Raw genomic sequence first — 22,136 nt, 5'->3', positions numbered from 1 at the left:
TTGGATGGGGAGGTGAACCACGAGAGACTATGGACTCTGAAAAACAATCTGAGGGGTTTGAAATAGCAGGGGGGTGGGAGGTTGGGGTACCAGGTGGTGGGTATTATAGAGGGCACGGCTTGCATGGAGCACTGGGTGTGGTGAAAAAATAATGAATATTGTTTTTCTAAAAATAAATAAATTGAAAAAAAAAAGAAAAAAAAACGTAATAAGGAAAAAAAAAAAAAGGCTAGAAGACGATTTTAAGCCAAACTTTGAAAAATAGTATTTATCTTTATTTTTAATCTCTGTATCTTATTAATGTATTGAGACTGTGTTTTTGATATAATTCTCTAGTGTTTGGGGGTTATTATTTTTCAGGAGATCGGTGTCCTAATGATTAAAAGGGTCCTTCCTGGACCTGCCCAATTTATAGTCACTTTTAGGACTGTTGGGCCAAAAAGACCTAAACAAAAGTAAAATGGACAACTCAGAACTCAAATTCAAGTAAAGTAAAACATGAAATTTAGAAAAAAGGAATAAATTTAATTACCAACATAATTCTATGTTATTTTTTTTAAAAAGGAAAAGTAAAACTCCTATTTTAATATCAAAAAAGGCTGAACCTTCCATCCTGTCTTCATTCTTTCTTCTACTTATCAATGTACATCCTTGGTATCCAGAAAGGAGCTGATTCTGCATTTTAGAGCCAGCAATAATAATAATAATAGATATATTGAACCTGAGATGTGTTGTTTGTTCTTAGATATTACTTGATATTCCTACAGAGGACAAATAGTCCAGCCTGAAGACAGCTCTACTAGTTGACAAACATAGATGATTTGTGCATCGAAAAGGGAAGCAATAGCAGTTGATAAGAATAAAGTGCAGTCTTTTGAAAAATTCATGAGCATATAATAATGATAACGGGGGACTCTATCACAAATTATAATAAAATTAATTGGCATACATATATAAATTTCTTGATCAATAAAAATTCTGTGAACAGGAATTTCAAAAATGTAACTGAAAATAGAGATGTGGGCCCATGTCTTCTAAAAGGACTAAAATAAATAAAAAGATTTGTGTAGAATGTTAAAGAAGAATTAGTCTTTTTGACATGTCTCTGTTTTTTAAGAATCAAATTACTTTGGCATCTTCTACTATGCTTACTCAGCCTACCAGATTTTGGAAATCCCACTGTGTCAATGTGAGACAGTGCTTTTGGCTATCACTTGGGATCCCACCAGGATATGTGGACCCCAATTTTGGAAAAAGGGACTGTGCTTGAGGACAAGTTATACAAGGTGTGATCTGACTCTGTGTTATTATCAGGGTTGTGTGATTATGCTTTAAGTTCATTTGGAGGGGAAAAAATTCTGAAATTTATATTTGGAAGTAAAGCAGAGGTCCTGAGAAACTCTTCTTGGACCATGCAAAATGCACCATGGAAGACTTTTAGTCTACAGGGTAAATTAGAGTGAAACACAGTGGAAAAAATATTGTGGTTAAGTCATAAGGGGAAATCATGTGAAAAAATATTGTGGTTAAGTCATAAGGGGAAATCATGTGATATTTTGGAATTTATTGCAAAAGTGATGAAAAATTGAGTAGAAATGTGTAGAAATTACAGGGCTTGGTAAACATGCCAGTATTTGCACTGACAGTACTTAGATTAAAATGAAATTGGTCAAAATTCTCTGTGATAATAAAATGGTATCACTCCTAGTTGCAATACTACAGCCCAGGTAAAAGGATGCCAACCTTTAGAAATTGAGACTGTTCAAAGTGTATTTAACAGCAGCATGATAAGGAGAGTTACAATAAAAGTGATGATAAAGTCTTTGAAATAGAGGCTAACTCAGTTTACGGATAATTGCTGAGATGTGCAGTTCTAAGGGGAGTGAAGTAAAGAAGGAAAGAAAGGAAACATGAGCTCTTTGAATCTCAAAAATACCATTACAATTAGACACTGCTGGCATTTTTGGGAACCGTGCTTAGAGACATGATGGAAAACTTGCTACATTCTAGGTTGCACATCTGGCAAATGTGAAACAGTCTTGCGCTAAGAGTGTTGTGCAAAGGAGACAGCACTTATGGCTTTATGATCACAAAAAAACACAGGTCTCTTCAAGTCCTGAAGCAAAGAAATTGTCTGTGGGCCTAAAAATGTAAACGTAACCAGGCAGATCTGGGGTGGTATTAAAACTGGTTCCAATGATCAAGGAATCGTCTTTGGTTAGTGTAATGTATTATAAAAGAATAAGTAAAACAAAAGAATGAGGAGATGAAATAGTAAATGATGAAATAATAAATATGATAGTTTCAGGGAGATATTAATATTTAGAAAGAGACATGACCAATGTTGAGTGATAGGCTTGATTAAAGGGAAATTCTATTACATAGTGAAGGTGAAATGAAACATTTTTTTGAAAATTTTATTTATTTATTTGACAGAGGAAAGACAGAGAGAGGCAACACAAGCAGGGAGAGTGTGACAGGGAGTAGCAGGCTTCCTGCCAAGCAGGAAGCCATATGCTGGGCTCAATCCCAGGACCCTGTGATCGTGACCTGAGCCAAAGGCAGATGCTTAACAACGGAGCCACCCAGGCATCCCTGAAACATTTAGTTTTAAAAATAAATAAAATTATGTAGTAAACTTAATTCAGCTAGAGAACCAAAGCTCACTGTGAATCTTTTATAGGAACATGAGCCCCAAAGGGGAATGGAGTTATGATAACCATATGGATAGAGGTGAGCTTTTTGTATTTTTGAATTAACATAGTAAATTCAAGAAAAATTACACAGATCAACCAGATGTTAAGAAGATATAAAATCAGTGGTAAAAATCAAGCCAAATTATGAAATAATCTGGATTTTTACTGATCGTCCAGAGATTAGAAGAAGAAGAAAAAGGCATCTGATTGATAGGTTCAAGGTCTCTAACAATACTAAAATTGGGTGAGGGGCACCAGAGTGGCTAAGTTGGTTAAGCATATGACTCGGTTTCAGTTCAGGTTGTGATCTCAGGGTTGTGAGATCAAACCCCATATTGGGCTCCATGCTGGGCATGGATATCTGCCTAAGATTCTCTCTCCTACTCACTCTCTCCCTCCCTTCTTTAGAAAAAAAAAAAAAAAAAAGACTGAAATTTGGTAAACCACTTCTTATGGTCCTGGCAATAGAACCTTCAAGCTAATAACATTATCATGAGAAAAATCTCATTTAAAGGAAATAAGCAGTAATAAAAGCTTGTGAGCTTAACCTTGGGGCAAGAACGGGAAAGGATCTTGCTTTAGTTTGTGCTATCGGTAAAGAATGAATTCATGCAGCTGGGGAAGAATTTGAGTTGTATATAAGAGAGCAGTTGAATGTGCTGCTGGAGACTGGTTATTACTTGTTACATGATCAGATCAGTGTGTGCACTAAATCACACAATTTGATATCTGCCTTGCATCATCAATTCTTCCCATTGCCTTTGCTGCTAAAATGAACTATGTATTGGAAAAAAGAAACTCACTTTCCCTTTTATTTGCCCTGGAATCAGAGCCATCATTGCGAACTGCAGTTATATATTCTTCCAGAGTATTGGGAGTTGGGACTGCCTAGTATAATTGTTGAGCTTGGCATCAAAAGGGACCCTTCTTCTACCATCAGGATGCCTTAGAGTTTCTTTTCCAGTCTTGTTTATACCTTCTCACTATCAAAAATATAACCCTCATAAACACATAAAACTGACTATTATCCTTTAAATGAAATGAAATATCAAAGAGAATAAAATCTTATTGGGCTTCTATTAGAAGAACATGAGCCAGAGTTATGATGGCCATGTGCAGAGAAGGGCACTCTTTTCCCTGTGAATCCATATAATTATACAATTCTCTGATTTATATTATATCAGTACAGGGATTTTCAGTTTCATAAATGATAGGGCCTATTACCATTTTATTGCCTATTTACTTATTGGGTATTTACAGCTTCTGACTATAACATTATGTTCCAATAAAAATGGATAAACCCCAGTTTAATTTCAGTCAAAATCAGGTCATAGAAATCCATTCTGAAATATGAATAACAAATAGTGAAATGATATTTCCATCTGAGATTTTGAGCAGAACCATGGCATGAAATGGCTGAGTGAGGACATATGGATGGAAGTTATGTCAGTAAACTAGCTTCCAAATATGATGTTTTAAGAAGTTTTCAATTCATCTTTAAGGAAACAAAATAAATGACCCAAACAGAATCATGATGGGCTTCTGACTAGCTATGGCCCAAATACTTGTGATGATAAGATTTCTCATAGCCTTCAGATTCACATAGAACTAACTAAAATACTTTACAAACCTGTAAAATTCTTTTTTTCAAATTCTTTCAAATTAGATTTAGTTTCCCTCGTATGTGATTTTTCCCCCACTCTGTACTTCTTTTTATGTAGGGGTTATCACAGATCATCATACTCTTTGTTCCCCAAATTAGAACCTTCATGAGGGTAGACCCAGGTCAGGCTTAGATAGAGCAGTAATCATGGCACCTAGAACAGAGGCTGTGAGAAAGCCAACATTTGACAAAAGGAATATATTCAATGAACCACAAATTAAAGTAGTAACTTCTAATACAAATGCTTTCTGTACATTAGCATGTACCCTGTCAGTCACACATCTTCCGAAATAACTGAAAATTATAGGCAAACTAATCCCTAATATGGTTTTGCAGTGTTAGACTAACATAGCTCTTTCAAATTAGAGAATGTAACGTGCCTATTTTGGCAAAGCAAGAACTATGTTGAAGGAGTAATACATGTGTATATAATACATTGGACTTGAGGAAATGTCACAGCAGTTATGTCACCTGACCCGTTTTCCTAGTCATTCATATCATAATTTAGTTCATACAGTCCATCACATTTAAAAGGTTAAGGCAGAAAGCCGGAGGATGTTGCCAAATTTACAACAGTATTTATACATATTCATGAACCTATAGCATTTCCTCAAGATGCCCTTTGACAAACTTTCCGGGAGAATTGAGACTTTGTCAAGATTTCAAAGATCACATGATTGATTGTTCTAGTAGCTTTTTATAAATATGCAATAGTTCTTCTCATCACTAGAAGTTGTTGAAAGTCTTTGGGAGCACATATGTTCATACCAATAGTAATTAGTCACTAAGGATCCCATCAGACCCCTTTACCATAGGAAGTAATTACCAGCTTACCCAGGACATGATCTGGGAAACTCAAACTTAAAAGAGAGATGCTGAACTATTCAAACTGGACCCATTCACATAAAACTTAAAAAGAAGTGGCGGGGGGGTGGGAGGTTGGGGTACCAGGTGGTGGGTATTATAGAGGGCATGGCTTGCATGGAGCACTGGGTGTGGTGAAAAAATAATGAATACTGTTTTTCTGAAAATAAATAAATTGAAAAAAACAAAACAAAACAAAAAAGATGGACCACTTATTCACACATTGTGTTCTGAAAACAATTATATACATCTGGTTGCTTATGTCACTAGGGTGTATGTCAAATCTTATTAATGAAATGAGACTGTAGATCACTATGAAATTATGCAATACTTTCAACCCTCTCTATTTAATCAAATTGTTATTCTTCTGGATAAAGAAGAGGAGATAGAAGAATACTTAAAAAAAAATACTGGCAAAGTTGACTGGGTAAATATTACCTCTCAGAAATTATAAGGTTCAATGAAGAAGATGGAATGTGAGAGCATTCTCTCCTGCTCCCTGTAAGAGTAACATCTAATTTAATTTTGGGGGGAAAGTATTGCACACTATTCAATAAAAGCCTTAAAATGTTTGTCATTCCACACATAGTAAGGCATCTTAATGAAATGATTGGAATTATAGAAAATGCTGATAGAACATTACTATAATAATCAGCAACTGGAAATATCCCAAATATCCAGTGATAAGAAGGTTATTATTATATTGATACTTAAGTAATTAAAAATAGTTATAAAGAGTTTTTAAGAAATAGGCTTGCTTAAACAAAGGAAAGAATAAACAGACTTCTGAATTACATGCGAAATTTTATAAATTCTATAGAGGTAGAGTGTGATATCAATGATTTCAATATATGCATAGAAAAAATGGAATGAAAATTGAGTTCATATTGATATTTTAGACTTCTGGTATTTCATCAGAAAATCTCATTTTAGTATTTTTTAAAGCAGACTTGATGATTTAGGGCAGTTTTAGGTCAAAGCAAAATTGGACAAAAAGTACAAGGAATTCCTGTACCCACTGACTCCACAAAAGCACAGCCTCCCACACTATCAACATTCCACTGAACCTATATTGACCTATATTGACACAGCATTATTACACAAAGTTTATAATTTATATTATATTTATAATTTGTATTTATATTGTATTTATATTTATATTTGTATTATATTATATTTATATTAGGATTCACTCTCAGTGTTGTCCATTCTATGGGATTTGACAAGGAATTACCATTATAATATTTCACAGAACAGTTTCATTGCCCTAAAATTTCTCTGTACTCTGCTTACTCAACTCTCTCTCCCAACCCCAACCTCCCTGATTTTACTTTTTTTGGAAAGTCATATAGTCCAGAGTGTCATATAGTTGGAATGATACAGTATGTAGCCTTTTCAGATTGGCTTTTTTTTTTCACTTAGTAATATGTATTAAATGTTCCTCTACATCTTTTCATGGCTTGATAGCTCATTTCTTTTTAGCTCTGAATACTATTTCATTATCTGGATGTACATGAGTACTCAAGGCTGACACAGGCTGGCTTCAGTATTGAATTTCAGAATTATAAAATAGAATGCACATTAGTGACTCCTACATTCACTTTATAGTTACAGTGTACCATAAAAAGAATTTTGCTGGAAATAGCCACATTGTATATAAAAATGTGTTTTATTGGGAAATAGAAAAGACAAAATAAAAAACAAGTGTCATATGTTATAACCAGAGTTATACTTTATATATTTAAAGTTTCTAATTATTTTTTGTGGAGGCATTTCCTATTTTGAGATCCTAAAATCATGAGCCTAAGCATTTTCACAGGTGACTGGGGGCTTTGAGGTAAAAGCCATGGAGACTTGCCAGCTGTCCCCAGGGATAAGGGATTTGACCCTGATATTTTCTGTAGGAACTTTCCTTTCTGCATCAGCCCCAAAGTGGTGGTTGGATTCCACCAAAATAATTGAACCTATACATTTGGCTGCACCTGTTTTCTCAAAAATAAAGGTTTTCTCCATTATTTTGTTTTTGCTCTGTTTTTTCCTAGGGACCTTGCTTTGCAAATTATTCCAATACCATCACCACAAGGTAATGTGTCAGTTGTAAGATTCCTGACCTGAGAAACAAGCTCAAATGCCTCCAGTGCCTAACCACGAGTTCTCTGTGGGACATCTCAGAATCCTGGGGACGATGTTAAAAGAGAAGGTATGTCAAGCCACAAAGTTCCAGAATTATCGCTAACATTCATTTCTGTGAGGAGGCCTTGCTTTAGCTTCATTAACACAAATTCTGACAAGTTGATCCTTTTGTAAAATCCCAAATGTCCGTGTGTATTTATTCCTACAACTTCTTAACATTCTTCATTTATGTATTTATTTTAAAACAATGTACTGGTTTATTTATAAGGATAAGATTATTTCCTTGGTAATAAATTCAAGAGGAGGTGAGAGTTTTCTATTCATTTGGATGTCCCCTCCCTAACAAGCAGGGCAGCAGGTTCTAGGACAAGCTAAAATCATCCCCCATTGAAAAAAAGGGAAAAAAAAAGTTACTCCTTAAAAGTCCTGGGGCAGGGGTTAAATAAATTTTTATTTTTTACTTTTTTTATTTTATTATTATTATTAATTAGTGATTGCTGTTTTTGAATACTGAGGCTTAGGAAGAAGTTTCCACTGGGTTCAGGAGGAAGGTGTGACTTCTGCCTAATGTTGGAGGGGTAAGGGTAAGAATAGGGCCCATGCAGTCTGGCCTCTTAACCACAGAAGCCAAGATGATGTCTGCTGGCTTCTCCTCCGAACTTCTTTTTTTTTTTTTTTTTAATTTATTTTTTATTTATTTTCAGCATAACAGTATTCATTATTTTTGCACCACACCCAGTGCTCCATGCAATCCACGCCCTCTATAACACCCACCACCTGATACCCCAACCTCCCACCCCACCCCCGCCACTTCGAACCCCTCAGATTGTTTTTCAGAGTCCATAGTCTCTCATGGTTCACCTCCCCTTCCAATTTCCCCCAACTCCATTCTCCTAACTCCCCATGTCCTCCATGCTATTTTTATGCTCCACAAATAAGTGAAACCATATGATAATTGACTCTCTCTGCTTGACTTATTTCACTCAGCATAATCTCTTCCAGTCCTGTCCATGTTGCTACAAAAGTTGGGTATTCATCCTTTCTGATGGAGGCATAATACTCCATAGTGTATATGGACCACATTTTCCTTATCCATTCATCCATGGAAGGGCATCTTGATTCTTTCCACAGTTTGGCGACCGTGGCCATTGCTGCTATAAACATTGGGGTACAGATAGCCCTTCTTTTCATGACATCTGTATCTTTGGGGTAAATACCCAGGAGTGCAATTGCAGGGTCATAGGGAAGTTCTATTTTTAATTTCTTGAGGAATCTCCACACTGTTCTCCAAAGATGCTGCACCAACTTGCACTGCATCCTCCGAACTTCTTGCTGTCATCCACTTTTTTACTGAATCCAAAAGCAGCAGTTGGGAGCACACAAAGATGTTGTGACCATCCTGGAACACACCAGCCAGGAGCAATGTGTGGGTGCTCTTGTTACCTGGAACTTTGGGCTCCACAAGGGGACATTCCCAGGAATTTCACCATATTTCCCACAGTCTCTTCAAGTGTCTTGAGGGTAGACTAGGAGAATGCTTCCTCCTTCTCAAACTCATTCCCTACCTCAACCCAGACTGTTTCAAAGTTCAACTTCATGACCTTTTGGATGCAGTCAGCCATGATGAATCCCAGATCTTCCAGCACATATTCATCTTCATAGCCCTCATCACAAGTCTCACCAATGGAGGGGTCACAGTCCTGACAGTGAACTTCATTATGCAGCTGAATGTGCAGGACGCAGCTGTGGGGTCTTCCTTGGACAGTGCCACCAGTGTGCAACAGGTCCCAGGCTGGTTGTAGGGTAAGCTTTGGGCATCCATGTAACAGAGCACTTTGCAGGCTTCAATGGGCTCCACCCGCACTGTACCATTCTCCAAAGTCTGTTCATTGAGTGTGTTTGTGCAATTAAACTGGAACTCCATGTGTGTTTGGTGCTATGGTAACATACTCTGTCTCTGACTCAGTGAGGGTTACAGCAAGGACTTGAAGAGGGGAACCCACCCATGGAACTCTGGTACTTTTGTTAGGTGCTCCTGGAAGATCCCTTTCCAGGTGGCTGCTACTTTCTCAGACTGCTTGGCAGCTATGATGAGGGTGCTTTTGGTTCTCTGATCTGCCATTGGCATGGTGGCCAGGGGAACAGACTGGAGGTTAAAAGGTTTTGTTGGATGGCTCTAGGGTATACTGCTTCAGAGCTCTTTCCAGACCAGTGATGGAAACAGTCAGACCATTTAGGATATAGACTGAATTGAGGGCCTTCTCCTTTTGCTCCAGGATATTGAGATAGTGGGAAGTTTGGTCCCTTACTTCACTGTCATCATTCATCACACATCTCTTTAGCAACGTCAGGATACTGAGTGACGTCTCTTCTTTCTGGGCTCCAAATTTGGGCAGAACACTCACAGCACCTGCCCTGACCTCCTCATGCTCCAGGACCAAGCAGTCATACATGAAGCAGGTATGTGGAGGGGTTGTTGGTCTTGGGTTGCTCCTGGCTCAAGAGATTCAGGACATGGGTGGCCAACATGGTGAACTTGAAGTCCTTGATGAACTCACATATGTTCTGAAGCCTGATCTCCTTGTTCTCTGAGTTCTTCTCAGTGATTCTTATAATGCAGTCTATAATGGCCTACTCATACTCACCATCTACTCACAGCATGGTGAATAGGAAGTTTATGACCACAGAGGATACTTCTGACACATGGCAGTCTGGACTACCACCACCTTGAACTCATCCAAGATCTCTGACATGAAGGATGAGATCTGCTTCATGAGGCATATTTGTTTTCAGTCTTTAGGAATATGGTGATGGCCGTTGTGGTGATGCTGCAATTCAAATATGCAACCAGCTTCTCCAGGTCCAGACTGCAGGCCATCACTGCTGACAGATTCTCCCAGACCACTTTATTGAGGGTGTGCACAGCAGTGACCTTGGGTGAACTGCAGTAGAGCTGGAGCATTGATGGAGCTGGGGCTAGCTTTTGACACTGCAGCCTGGCAGATTCACAATGTATGAGACAACTTTGTATACCATCATCTTGCACTTGTTGGGCAAGAAGCTAACAGTGACGTCAAACATTGGGCTGTCATGACTGCCATCCTCTTCCTCCAACTGCTTTCAGCCACCTGGATCATCATGCAGTAGGCAAAGGGAGACTTGAGATTATGCTGGGAGTACTTGCTAATCAGCTTATTGACAGCCAGGTGGTCATTCTTATGTACAGGGTAGAGGAAGCCCAGCACATAGTACTGGGCCATGGGATTATCACTGGATGCCACCTACTCGGTCTCATTCACGCAGAGCTTGATCTCATCAAAGCTGCACTGCAGCAGGTGCAGGGAGGATACCAGGGAAGTGATGGAGACACTGGGCACCTTGGCCATGATGGCCTGCTTCATGTAGCACTCAATAGCCTGCAGCATGGTGCTATCACTTATCCGGCAAAGGGCATGCAGAGCCAGACCTTTTGGCTGTCTTCTTCCCTGGTCGTGTCCTTTGTCGGGCTTCTGATGATGATAATGTCATCCTCATCAATGCAAGATATCTCCCTGATGACTAAGTAGTACATCCAATGGAGTATGGGATCATTGGACTGAAAGAGCTCGGTCATGGCAAAGAAGGCCCTGGTCACATCAGTGGTCCCTAGGTGTTCCCCCTGGTTTATGAAGTAAAGGATGTTGGTGAGGATGTAGGCAAATTTTCAAGAGCTAACCAGAGTGTCAATAAACACATGGACCTCCTGGAGTACTATGCTCTTCTCAAGATGCTGGGATGGGTTGGAGCCTCCACCTGCTTCCTTGTTTCTCTTGTTGAATTGCTGCAGCATGGTGGTGTCAGCCAGGTGCCGACAAGAGTAATAGCCCTTTGTTAGACAGCTGCAGTGAGCATCAGTGGTCTGGCTGCGGTTCCACACAGGCCACCTCCCTGTGGCCATATCACCCTGCACGTTAACATTCTCTTAGTATAAACTTTCAACAACAGCAACAACAACAACGATAACATCAACAACACACACACACACACACACACACACACACACACACACAGAGAAAAGAAGAGAAAAGAAAAGAAAAGTAAAAAGAAAAGAAAGAAAGGAAAGGAAAGGAAAGGAAAATGAAATGTAAGTATTGTGTTAATCTCCACTCAGACCTTTGACCTAAACCAGGCTTCTACCTAGATAAATGTGGGTGTAGTCAAGATGGAAAAGCTTATTTTATCAGCTCTGAATATAGACAAAGCTCCAAGTGTAGATGGTTTTAGGTGCCACCCTGAGAATCTCCAAGATCTATAGCCTCTATGGCATTTTAATAAGATTGTTCATCTGATTTAATCAGTTAGAAACTTCCTTAAAAAATGTGCAGATCTATGAATGACGGCTGTGGCAGCTTTGGACAATGGGGAATTTTGAAATATGCAGTTGTAGAAATGTAAAGGGACTGAGTTCTGCCCATTTACTACTGCAAGGATTTCCACACAACCTTAGCAAAAACTAACCAAATTCACTCCCATGCCACACGGGTTACAGGGTTCCCACCAGCAGGCAGTATCATCATACAGGAGCTCAAAATAACCTTTAAATTGGCATGTAGGGAAGTGATAATTCAGTAATGCAGAAAGCAGTTCAGAAAGGTGTATATTTTAATTTTTATTATGTAGGAACTTCAAAGCAGTATTGCAAATTCAGACTTGTCTGATCACATTTGGAGATTTAACGAGGCAATCCTTAGGGGTTAAATTTGCAACATTATTTAAGTGGTTAGTGGGAAAGAAGAGGATAAAAAGTATCTAGGCTGTTGGCTGCACCCCAATTTTTATGAAACTAAGATCCATGAACCATCCCTTTAAACTTTCAGTTTGTGTAACTACTGGAGTAAACTTTTTTTTTCTTTTTGTAAGATTTTATTTATTTATTTAACAGAGAGAGAGCGAGAGAGAGAGCGAGAGCAAGCACAAGCAGGAGTGAGTGGGAGAGGAAGAAGCAGGCTCCCCACTGAGCAGGGAGCCCGATGTGGGGCTCAATCCCAGAACCCTGGAATCATGGCCTGAGCAGAAGTCAGATGTTTAACTGATTTGAGTCACTCAGGCACCGCCTAGAGTAAACTCTTCTAAAGAAAGATAAGATAAATGTTCAATTAATTTAAGATTATAAGAGAAATAATATTTAGATTGGGAAAGTAGGGGGGAATCCAACTCATATTACCCTCTGGCCCCATCTCCTCTATGCCTGCACACTGGGGAGCATGGGGTATAATAGAGCAAGTGAAAAGCCTATATCACAGAGAACTGTAAGTACCTTAGAGATTAAGGCCACAGGTTTGTGGCCTACAAAATCAATACAGCACACATAGGATGGAGAGAAGAACCCTCAGCATCAATGGGAAACACTACAGCAACGTATAAACCAAGCCGTGCATATGTGACAGCCAGGAGGTCTGTCCTTGTGGGTGCCTTCCTTCCTCACTTTCCAGTTGGTCAGGACTCCAGAGATGAAAATGGCAGGACTAACCCAAGAGTTACAGCTTTGTTAAGATTTCCTCATGAAGGGACACCTGTCAGTTAGGTGTCTGACTCTTGACTTTAGTTCAGGTCATGATCTGGGGGTCATGAGATTGAGCCCTGCCTTGAACTCTACACTCAGTGAGGATTCTGCTTGTCCTTCTTCCTCTGTTCTCCCCCAACTCACTCCCTCTTTATATCTCTCAAATATATAAAATCTTTAAAAAAAAAAAAAAAAAAGAACTCATGGAACTCGGGAATGCTCTATGCTTATAGTTACGTTTTTATTGCAAAGGATGCAAATCCCGACCAGCCAAAAGACCATTAAAAGGGTCTTAAATGTGATGACTCTGAGTCCTCAGGAAACATCACCCTCCCAGCACATCATTGTGTGATTACCAACCAAGGAAGCTCACTCATGTGCAGGTGTCTAGAGATTTTATTGGGGTTTTGTTACATAAGTATGATTGATTGAATCAATGGCCATGTAGTTGAACGCAGTCGATAGCCTCTCTCCCTAGAGGTCATGAGGTCAGGCTGGTACCACAGGACTCAGAGCCCCAACACTCTAACCCTATCCTGAAACTGTCCATAGCTTACCAGGTGTGACTTAGTCAGTATAAATTCAGATGTGCTCCCAGGGGCCTATTATGAATAATAAAGTCACTCTTACCACTAGGGAAATTCCAAGAGATCCCTGACTCCTAGGGAGCCAGGATCAAAGTAGGGTTAAGTTCTTTATTACACAACATTAACTCATTTAGTTTTCTTTTTAACAATCCTTTGAGGTATGAACAATTATTTTCACAACTTTCCTGGAGCGGAGTGTGGTTAAATAACTTGCCCAAAGTTTATACAGCTACTAAATGGACAGAGAATCTAACTAAAATAAAATAAAATAATAATTTAAAAAATTCCTATGCCCTAATTCAATCTTTGAAATTCTAGCTTCATACAAATGTTGGTTATACTTTGAAAAGAACTAATTTTCCTATTAATTTAATTAAAAATTTGCCATTGCTTATTATCTCTATATACTTCTATAGATTGATGTCACCTTTCAGTTTGAGGTAAGATAAGCAACTTTTTCTTATCACAAAACAGCCAACTTTATAACAAGAAACTACAAATATTTATAGAAACTCCCACACACACGGACACACATACAAAACTAGAAAAACATGGGTTGTCAATGAAAGTGTTATCAATATGTCAATCCCAATATTTATTGGGAATAATGTGCTTTGAGCTAAGTCTATTACAAACAATGAAAAGTAAGAGTGACTTCCCTTATGGGGCTTAGAATCTCACTGAGAACATCAGGCTAGCACTACATGATACAATTAACAAAAAATTGAGTATGTAACATTTTATACTGACTAAATAGTAAACACACTAGGAGCAAAAGGAAAGGACATAACCTGTATGATTAATCTGGTATTGGCAGTCTTCTAAGTAACTTGACATAACTGAGGTCCTAAAAGCAGAGAGCACACAACTGCAGAGCCCACCAGAAGCTGAGAGTAGGTTTAAGTCGTTGCCTAGAGATTGGTAGAGCACCGTCACTTCAGATGAAGTGTGGCTTTATGAGAGGAAGGGATATGAAGTGCTTCTGTTAGACCTTTTCCTTTGTATCACATTTCCATCTCTGACACCTCACATCTCCAATTTCCCAGAGATCTCCAAAGGTCTTTCCTTCTTTGCTGTGCATCTTGGTATTTTCCTAAATTCTCTCTGATGAGGCAGTTTTGCCCACTTCCACAAGACCAACTGGAAGACATTTTGCATTTGCAGGTAGTACTAAAAATAGCCAAGTTGGCAAGAGTTGGCATCTGCAAATCTGCAATGGCAGTCCCTCAACATAACACCCTTTTTAAGGAGCCATTCCCTATGACCTCCGCCTGCCACCATCTCTAACTCCAGGAAGGATGCAGTTTGAGGAAGAGGTGAGAATTGATGGGAAAATGATTTGAAATTATTGTTATAGGAATTTTGGGGGGAATTTTTTAAATTCTCATCAACTATCTACTGGAATTATTTAAACTAAATAGAGTTATTTGAAATCCTCCAAGTTTCAGTAGCAAAGCAATAGTTTAAGCAGTGAACACCTCTGCTTATAATGTATATATTTACATAACACAGCTGTAAGTTAAAACAAAATGTATCATAAGCATGCCTAGCTAACAAAATCTTTTATGTTATGTTAGTATAATCATGAGCATTCTAGTAATTTCCTAGAAGGAATATTTTCATAAAGAATATAAAGATTAATTTTATCCTACTTGCTATAATGATTTTAAAAAATCTGAGCTAATGGTTTGAAGTTGGCTTTATTATGGCTTTTTATACTTTATAAATGTTCATTTAAGATTTAACAACTGTGGTAATATTTTCTTTGTAATTTCCACATATAAGTTCTTTTTAAAGACATTTTCCCCAACTTATCCAACAGATTGTCTCACCTGTCTCTTGTTTTTTATACTATGGCTTTCTGTTTACTACTTGCATTCTTGAGAGATTTCTTTGCATTTTTCTCTTTGACAGGACTATGGGAAATCACTCTTAAGTACTTTTATAGAAGGAAGAACACCAACGCATATAGAAACTAAGATTATTAGCGGAGAAGAGCACAGTGGATTATCCTGCTTTGAATTAGATGTTCTGGCAGCTAGTCATTTTATATTATCACCTAATTTAATGTACATAAAATGTATTTACAACAGAAATGGAAGACTAATAAAAAGAGAGTGAGTGTCTTTGAATTACAGAGACAGAAACTTTTCAGTAAGAGTTCTTGAAAACATTAGCAGAATTTTCCAACATGTCTAAAATTTGTTTAAAATTTAAGTAAATTATTCTACTGGGTATCAAAAATACTTTTCTAAGACTACATTCAAAGAAAAAAAAGGTTTTGATATTACAGATGCAATTTTTTAAATAGTAAGGAGAGCTATTATATTTATGAATTATTTTCATCCAGACAATTGTTTGAGCAACTTTTACTAGCACTTAAAAATGTGTTGCTACCTTAATGGCACAAAACAATGGATTGCAGTTTTTGTGAGTTCGTGTTGATAAATCTGTCATTTACCAGTGGTTAGCAACTAATTTTCAGACCTTCCTAATGCAAAGCATATCCCATTAAGTTTAAAAATTCATTAACGCTTCCATGTGCCAGATGGCACAACGTAAAAAATGTTTGAAGTACACAGCAATTAAAACTCTTAAACATATAATAACCTAGCTGGCAATTTGTTATATATATTGCATGTTAGAACACCACAAAATGCTGGCTACATAATATCCATCTGTGAATATATTGAATTTCTAAAAACATAAATAAATAGATCAGGCCTGAGACAAATTCAGTTCTGATTTCTAAAGACTACAGAAACTTCCATTTAATTCTCTAAAGTTACAAGGCACAACTGCATTTCAAACTGATTAGAAAAGCTTGGAACGATGTAGACACCAAGCATTTAAAAATTTATCTTCAGAGACCAACTGGGTGATTTGCCTAGGAATAGAAAACCATGAAGCAGGGGGAAGCAGTGCTCTTGTAAATATCCTTCTAAGAGCAAGTACAGTTTTAAATAAGAAGAGCAATCATAAAAATGCTCAATTTCAAATTTAATATAGTATTTTAGGGCTAGATTTTAAATCTGGACAGTAATTCATTTGAGTCCACACTGATTACACTCACCAAAACAAATATGCTATCTGTTTACACATGGCAATCCACAGATTACCTCAATTATCCAGTTAAGAAATGTTGCTTATCTAAGACTTATTCGAATGATTTGAGAATGCACTTTTCACTCCATGCATTATTCAGTCCCCTTTTCATCATTAACTAAAACACAGTTTGCCTTTTATCCATATATAACCAGTGAAAACGTCCACCTAAATCCAGAATATGTTTGATAGTCTTAAACCCTCTAGCCTCACTTGAATGAAGTGTTGACTTTATATTAAAACCTTCCTATGTTTTAGGTGGAGCCCATCTAATTTTAAAGATGAAAGTTTCCTCATCTCTAACAAGAAACAATTCATCGACATAATAATACAACTTAGCTGTCTACTTACGTGTAAGATCTACTAGACACTGTGCACTCATTATCAAATATTATTTCTATAACATAGCTATACACTAGATTTTATTAGGCCAGTTTTATAGATAAAGAAACTGAAGCTCAGGAAGTTTATATAACTTGCTTGAGGCCACAGAGCTAGTAACTTGAGAAACTAAAATTTAAAGCCTGTTCTGTCTAATTCCCAAGAGGTGTTTTCTGTAAAAATGGTATCTGGAGTCAGATTATCTGATCTGGACCCAGGTGACAACTATGAGCAACATATCTTTGGGCAAGATACTGGGCAGAAATCTCTAAAACTATGATTCCCTTTAAACCTGTATTTTATAAGGATGTGGCAAATATCACAAACTTATATTAAGAGACAACTCTACTGGTTTTTATAAGATGAATAGACACTGAGAATATCATAGTCTGTTGAAAAATAGAACATTCACACGGAAGTGGCTTTAAATATGCCAAAACATAATAATATGCTGATGTATATGTATATATACACAAACCATAGACAGAGAGAAATACTATTTTCAAATAGCTATACAAAAGAATTAATTGAAAGTCTATGGAAGCACTTGGATTGATAGTTTGAATTAAAATTTAGTGAGTTAGAAAATTAAATTCCTGGATTATTTTCTTAGGTTATAATTGTCTTAAAACAGGCCATTTGTGGAATTTAAAAAAAATCCAGTGTTCTAAGAAGTAGTGCAATTTAAGTGCTGCTTACTTCACTGATTAGAATGCTAACACAGTATTATATATTAGTATATTAATATATTAATTATAAGTATAATTATGATAATATTAGTGTTAGTTCTATTATAGTGTTATAGACAGTATTAAACTAGGAAAAAACTATGTCTTCATGTAGTATGTAAATAATTGTTTCATTCCTTAACTTAGCTATACTATATTTGAGAAAATTCCCAATAGTGTGTTATAAGCCCCATCCTTTCAAATATCCTAAATTCACCATCAAATTCTATCCTATTCATATATGATAGCATAATAAAAATTTAGAAAAATGGATAATAAAATATTATTTTGTAATTCAGACTCCAAATATTGGTCACATTTTGTAAAAACAATTTTGCTAAGATTTATAAAGTTTATATTGATTATAAATAAAATCTTAATTTGAATTTTTTTTCTGAGCAAAAGCCACTCTTTTTTTTTTTTAAAGCCACTCTTTTTTAAAAATTTATGCCTCCGTCAGAAAGGATGAATACCCAACTTTTGTAGCAACATGGATGGGACTGGAAGAGATTATGTGGAGTGAAATAAGTCAAGCAGAGAGAGTCAATTATCATATGGTTTCACTTATTTGTGGAGCATAACAAATAGCATGGAGGACATGGGGAGTTAGAGAGGAGAAGGGAGTTGGGGAAAATTGGAAGGGGAGGTGAACCATGAGAGACTATGGACTCTAAAAAACAATCTGAGGGGTTTGAATTGGTGGGGGGTGGGGTGGGAGGTTGGGGTACCAGGTGGTGGGTATTATAGAGGGCCCAGATTGCATGGAGCACTGGGTGTGGTGAAAAAATAATAAATACTATTATGCCGAAAATAAATAAAAAATAAATTTTAAAAATTTATTTTAATTAATTTTTTAAATTTAAATTCAATTTGTACATCGTTAGTTTTTTTTTTAATTTATTTTCAGCATAACAGTATTCATTATTTTTGCACCACACCCAGTGCTCCATGCAATCCATGCCCTCTATAACACCCACCACCTGGTTCCCCCAACCTCTCACCTCCTGCCCCTTCAAAACCCAGACTGTTTTTCAGAATCCATAGTCTCTCATGGTTCACCTCTCCTTCCCATTTCCCGCAACTCCCTTCTCCTCTCCATCTCCCCTTGTCCTCCATGCTATTTGTTATGCTCCACATAATAAGAGAAACCATATGATAATTGACTCTCTCTGCTTGACTTATTTCACTCCGCATAATCTCTTCTAGTCCCATCCATGTTGCTACAAAAGTTGGGTGTTCATCCTTTCTGATGGAGGCATAATACTCCATAGTGTATATGGACCACATCTTCCTTATCCATTCATCCGTTGAAGGGCATCTTGGTTCTTTCCACAGTTTGGTGACCGTGGCCATTGCTGCTATAAGCATTGGGTACAGATGGCCCTTCTTTCACTACATCTGTATCTTTGGGGTAAATACCCAGGAGTGCAATGGCAGGGTCATAGGGAAGCTCTGTTTTTAATTTCTTGAGGAATCTCCACACTGTTCTCCAAAGAGGGGGTATCAACTTGCATTCCCACCAACAGTGTAAGAGGGTTCCCCTTTCTCCACCTCCCCTCCAACACATGTTGTTTCCTGTCTTGCTAATTTTGGCCATTCTAACTGGTATAAGGTGGTATTCAATGTGGTTTTAATTTGAATCTCTCTGATGGCTAGTGATGATGAACATCGTTAGTTTTTGAAGGCATGTTCGGTGATTCATTAGTTTTTGTGTATACCCAGTGCTCATCACATCATGTGCCATCAAAGCAGACAGTTTGATAGCTTTGCCAATTATTGATATGATCTCATGTTCAATTTCAAGACAAATGAAAATCAGTTGTAAACGAAAAAATTTCAGAGTGCCTGGGTGGCTCAGTGGGTTAAGCTTCTGACTCTTGATTTCAGCTCAGGTCATGGACTCAGGGTTGTGAGATCAAGCACTGAGCTCAGCAGGAAGTCTGCTTGAGATTCTCTCCTTCACCCCAACTCATGCTCTCTCTTTCTCTAAAATAAACAAGTAAATTGTTATGAAATTCAGATGGTTTTTGTTCAATAGAAAGCTATGTAATTTAACCACACCAATAGAAGTTTATAAAGTTGATCAACATATTACATGCATTTATTTAATGAAGTATTGCCTTCCTAGGTATTTTCCTTCTCCAGAGTTCCTGGAAATAGCTAAAAGCATACTTAAAAATTTTTTTAAGAACAAAAAATAACATAACAACCAAACAATCAAACCAACAAGAAGCTTGCATTCCAAAGAGTATCACTATAAAAATAAACACCAAACTACTCTGTTCTCCTTTGTTGCTCCTCTAAGAGGAATTATATCAATTTATGGAACTACATTACATTAAAATAGTAACTGAAATACTTTGTACTGATTTTTTTAATTAAGGCATAATTGACATAATATTGTATTAAATTCAGTTGTATAATATAATGATTTGATACTTGTATATACTGCAAAATGATCACCACAGTAAGTCTAGTTTCTCCCATCACCATAAAATGTTTCATAAAGTGCAACACAATATTATTGACAATTGTCACATTATATCCTGATGACTTATCTATTTTATGACTTGGGAGTTTGTACCTTTTGACTCTTTCTTTCATTCACCCACTCCTCAACCAACCTCCCCTCTGGCAAGCATAAATCTGTGTTCTCTGCATCTATACATTTGGTTTTACTTTGTTTTGTTTATTTGTTTTTTTTCCACATTCCACATATAGTTGAAATCATAGGATATTTGTCTTTCTCTGTCTGACTTAATTCACTTAGCATAATATCCATAATTTCCATCCATGTTATTACAAATGGAAGATTTAATTCTTTTCTATGGCTGAGTAGTTTTCACACGCAGTTGTGTGTGTGTGTGTGTGTGTGAGTACATCACATCTTTATCCTATCAGATTTTTATACATTCCATCCATCAGTGGACATTTTGGTTGTTTCCATATCTTGGCTATTGTGAATAAAGCTGCAAAGAACATAGAGATGCACATATCTTTTTAAATTAGTGTTTTTGTTTCTTTTGAATAAATACCCGGAAGTAGAATTGCTGGATCATATGGTAGTCCTATTTTGAGTTTTTTGAAGAACTGCTATGTTATTTTCCATTAATGGCTATAGAGATTCACATTCACATTGGCAGAGATAAGGGTTCTCTTTTCTTCACAGCATTGCCAACACTTGTTATTTCTTGTCTGCCTTTTTTTTTTTTTTTTTAATTAAGGAAGCCCCATGCCCAGCATGGAGACCAATGCGGAACTTGAACTCACAACCCTGAGGTCAAGATCTGAGCTGAGATCAAGAGTCATACATTCAAACCACTGAGCCACCCAGGCGCCCCTCTTGTCGTTTTAATAATAGCCATTCCAACAGGTGTGAGGTGGTATCTCACTGTGGTTTAGATTTGCATGTCCCTGGTGATTAGTGATGTTGAGCATATTTTCATGTACCTATTTATGATCTGTAGGTTGTACTGAGTTTTTTGTAAAAAAACAACAACAAAAACTTCACAGATATCTCTGGAAATCACACTTCTTATAATAACTATAACTTTACAGAGACAAAACCTTCACATGTTTATGTTGTTTATGTTTAATACTCTGAAGAGTTGCAGGTATTTTAAGATATTTTTGAATCTAATAATAAATACTGAAAAATAAAGGTGAAGAAACAGATTTATTTCTGATAAATTATAAAGAGTTAAAATCCTTAAATTAAACAATCTTAAACAATCAGAAAGCTGTCACATAGTAACTAATCAAGTAAAAATATTATGTAGCACAATTTTGATCTAAATATCTAAAACTTTTAATTTCATTTTTCAACTTTATTTATCAACTTTTTTTAATGTTTAAAGGAAGAATGTATTTTCCAAACTGTCCTCAACAGTACTTTTTACTCTACACGCTCTTTCTGCAACTTGCCATCCCCATTAAAAGGGATTTCTCTCCTTTTATATATAGGAGGCCTGATGGTGGTAATATTCTTGCAAAGATTGAAACTACAGCTTCGGTTTTGTCCTCTTCTGCTGGTCTTTCATATTCTAGTTACAGCTGTCTTCCTTCTCTTTTCCATCACCTCATTTTCCTGTTTTCCTTGTTCTATAAAGGGTTGATGTTGATGACCCAGAAAAAGGTGCACTGATCATAACTGGCTTCCCCCAAGCAGTGTGCATTGCCTTAAATCATAGATGTTGAACATGTACTGAACTCTATCAGTCATCATTTCCACTTTGGTTTTTTGTATCAGATAAGTGTGTGCTCAATCATGCAACATTCATTGTACAGTGTAATACAGTGTGAAGTTTAACTTTTAAGCAAATACAGTTTTCCATATTAATACAGGGAGTCTAAAATTTATCATCAATTTTTTTCAACTAAATTGTCCTTAATATAATGGGGATAGTTTTGTGATTTTGTGCATAATTCAAAAGAAAG

The 22,136-nt window shown here is 36.9% G+C and overlaps 1 pseudogene; it reads right to left on the bottom strand.

The window, feature by feature from the left end:
* Positions 1-7,854: 7,854 nt before the first annotated feature.
* LOC122901938 lies at positions 7,855-11,185 on the bottom strand (annotated as a pseudogene).
* Positions 11,186-22,136: the final 10,951 nt, after the last annotated feature.

The sequence above is a fragment of the Neovison vison genome, chromosome 3 (genome assembly GCF_020171115.1).
Source record: "Neovison vison isolate M4711 chromosome 3, ASM_NN_V1, whole genome shotgun sequence".
NCBI classification, from domain to species: domain Eukaryota; kingdom Metazoa; phylum Chordata; class Mammalia; order Carnivora; family Mustelidae; genus Neogale; species Neogale vison.
This window is presented reverse-complemented; position numbering and strand designations above follow the sequence as displayed.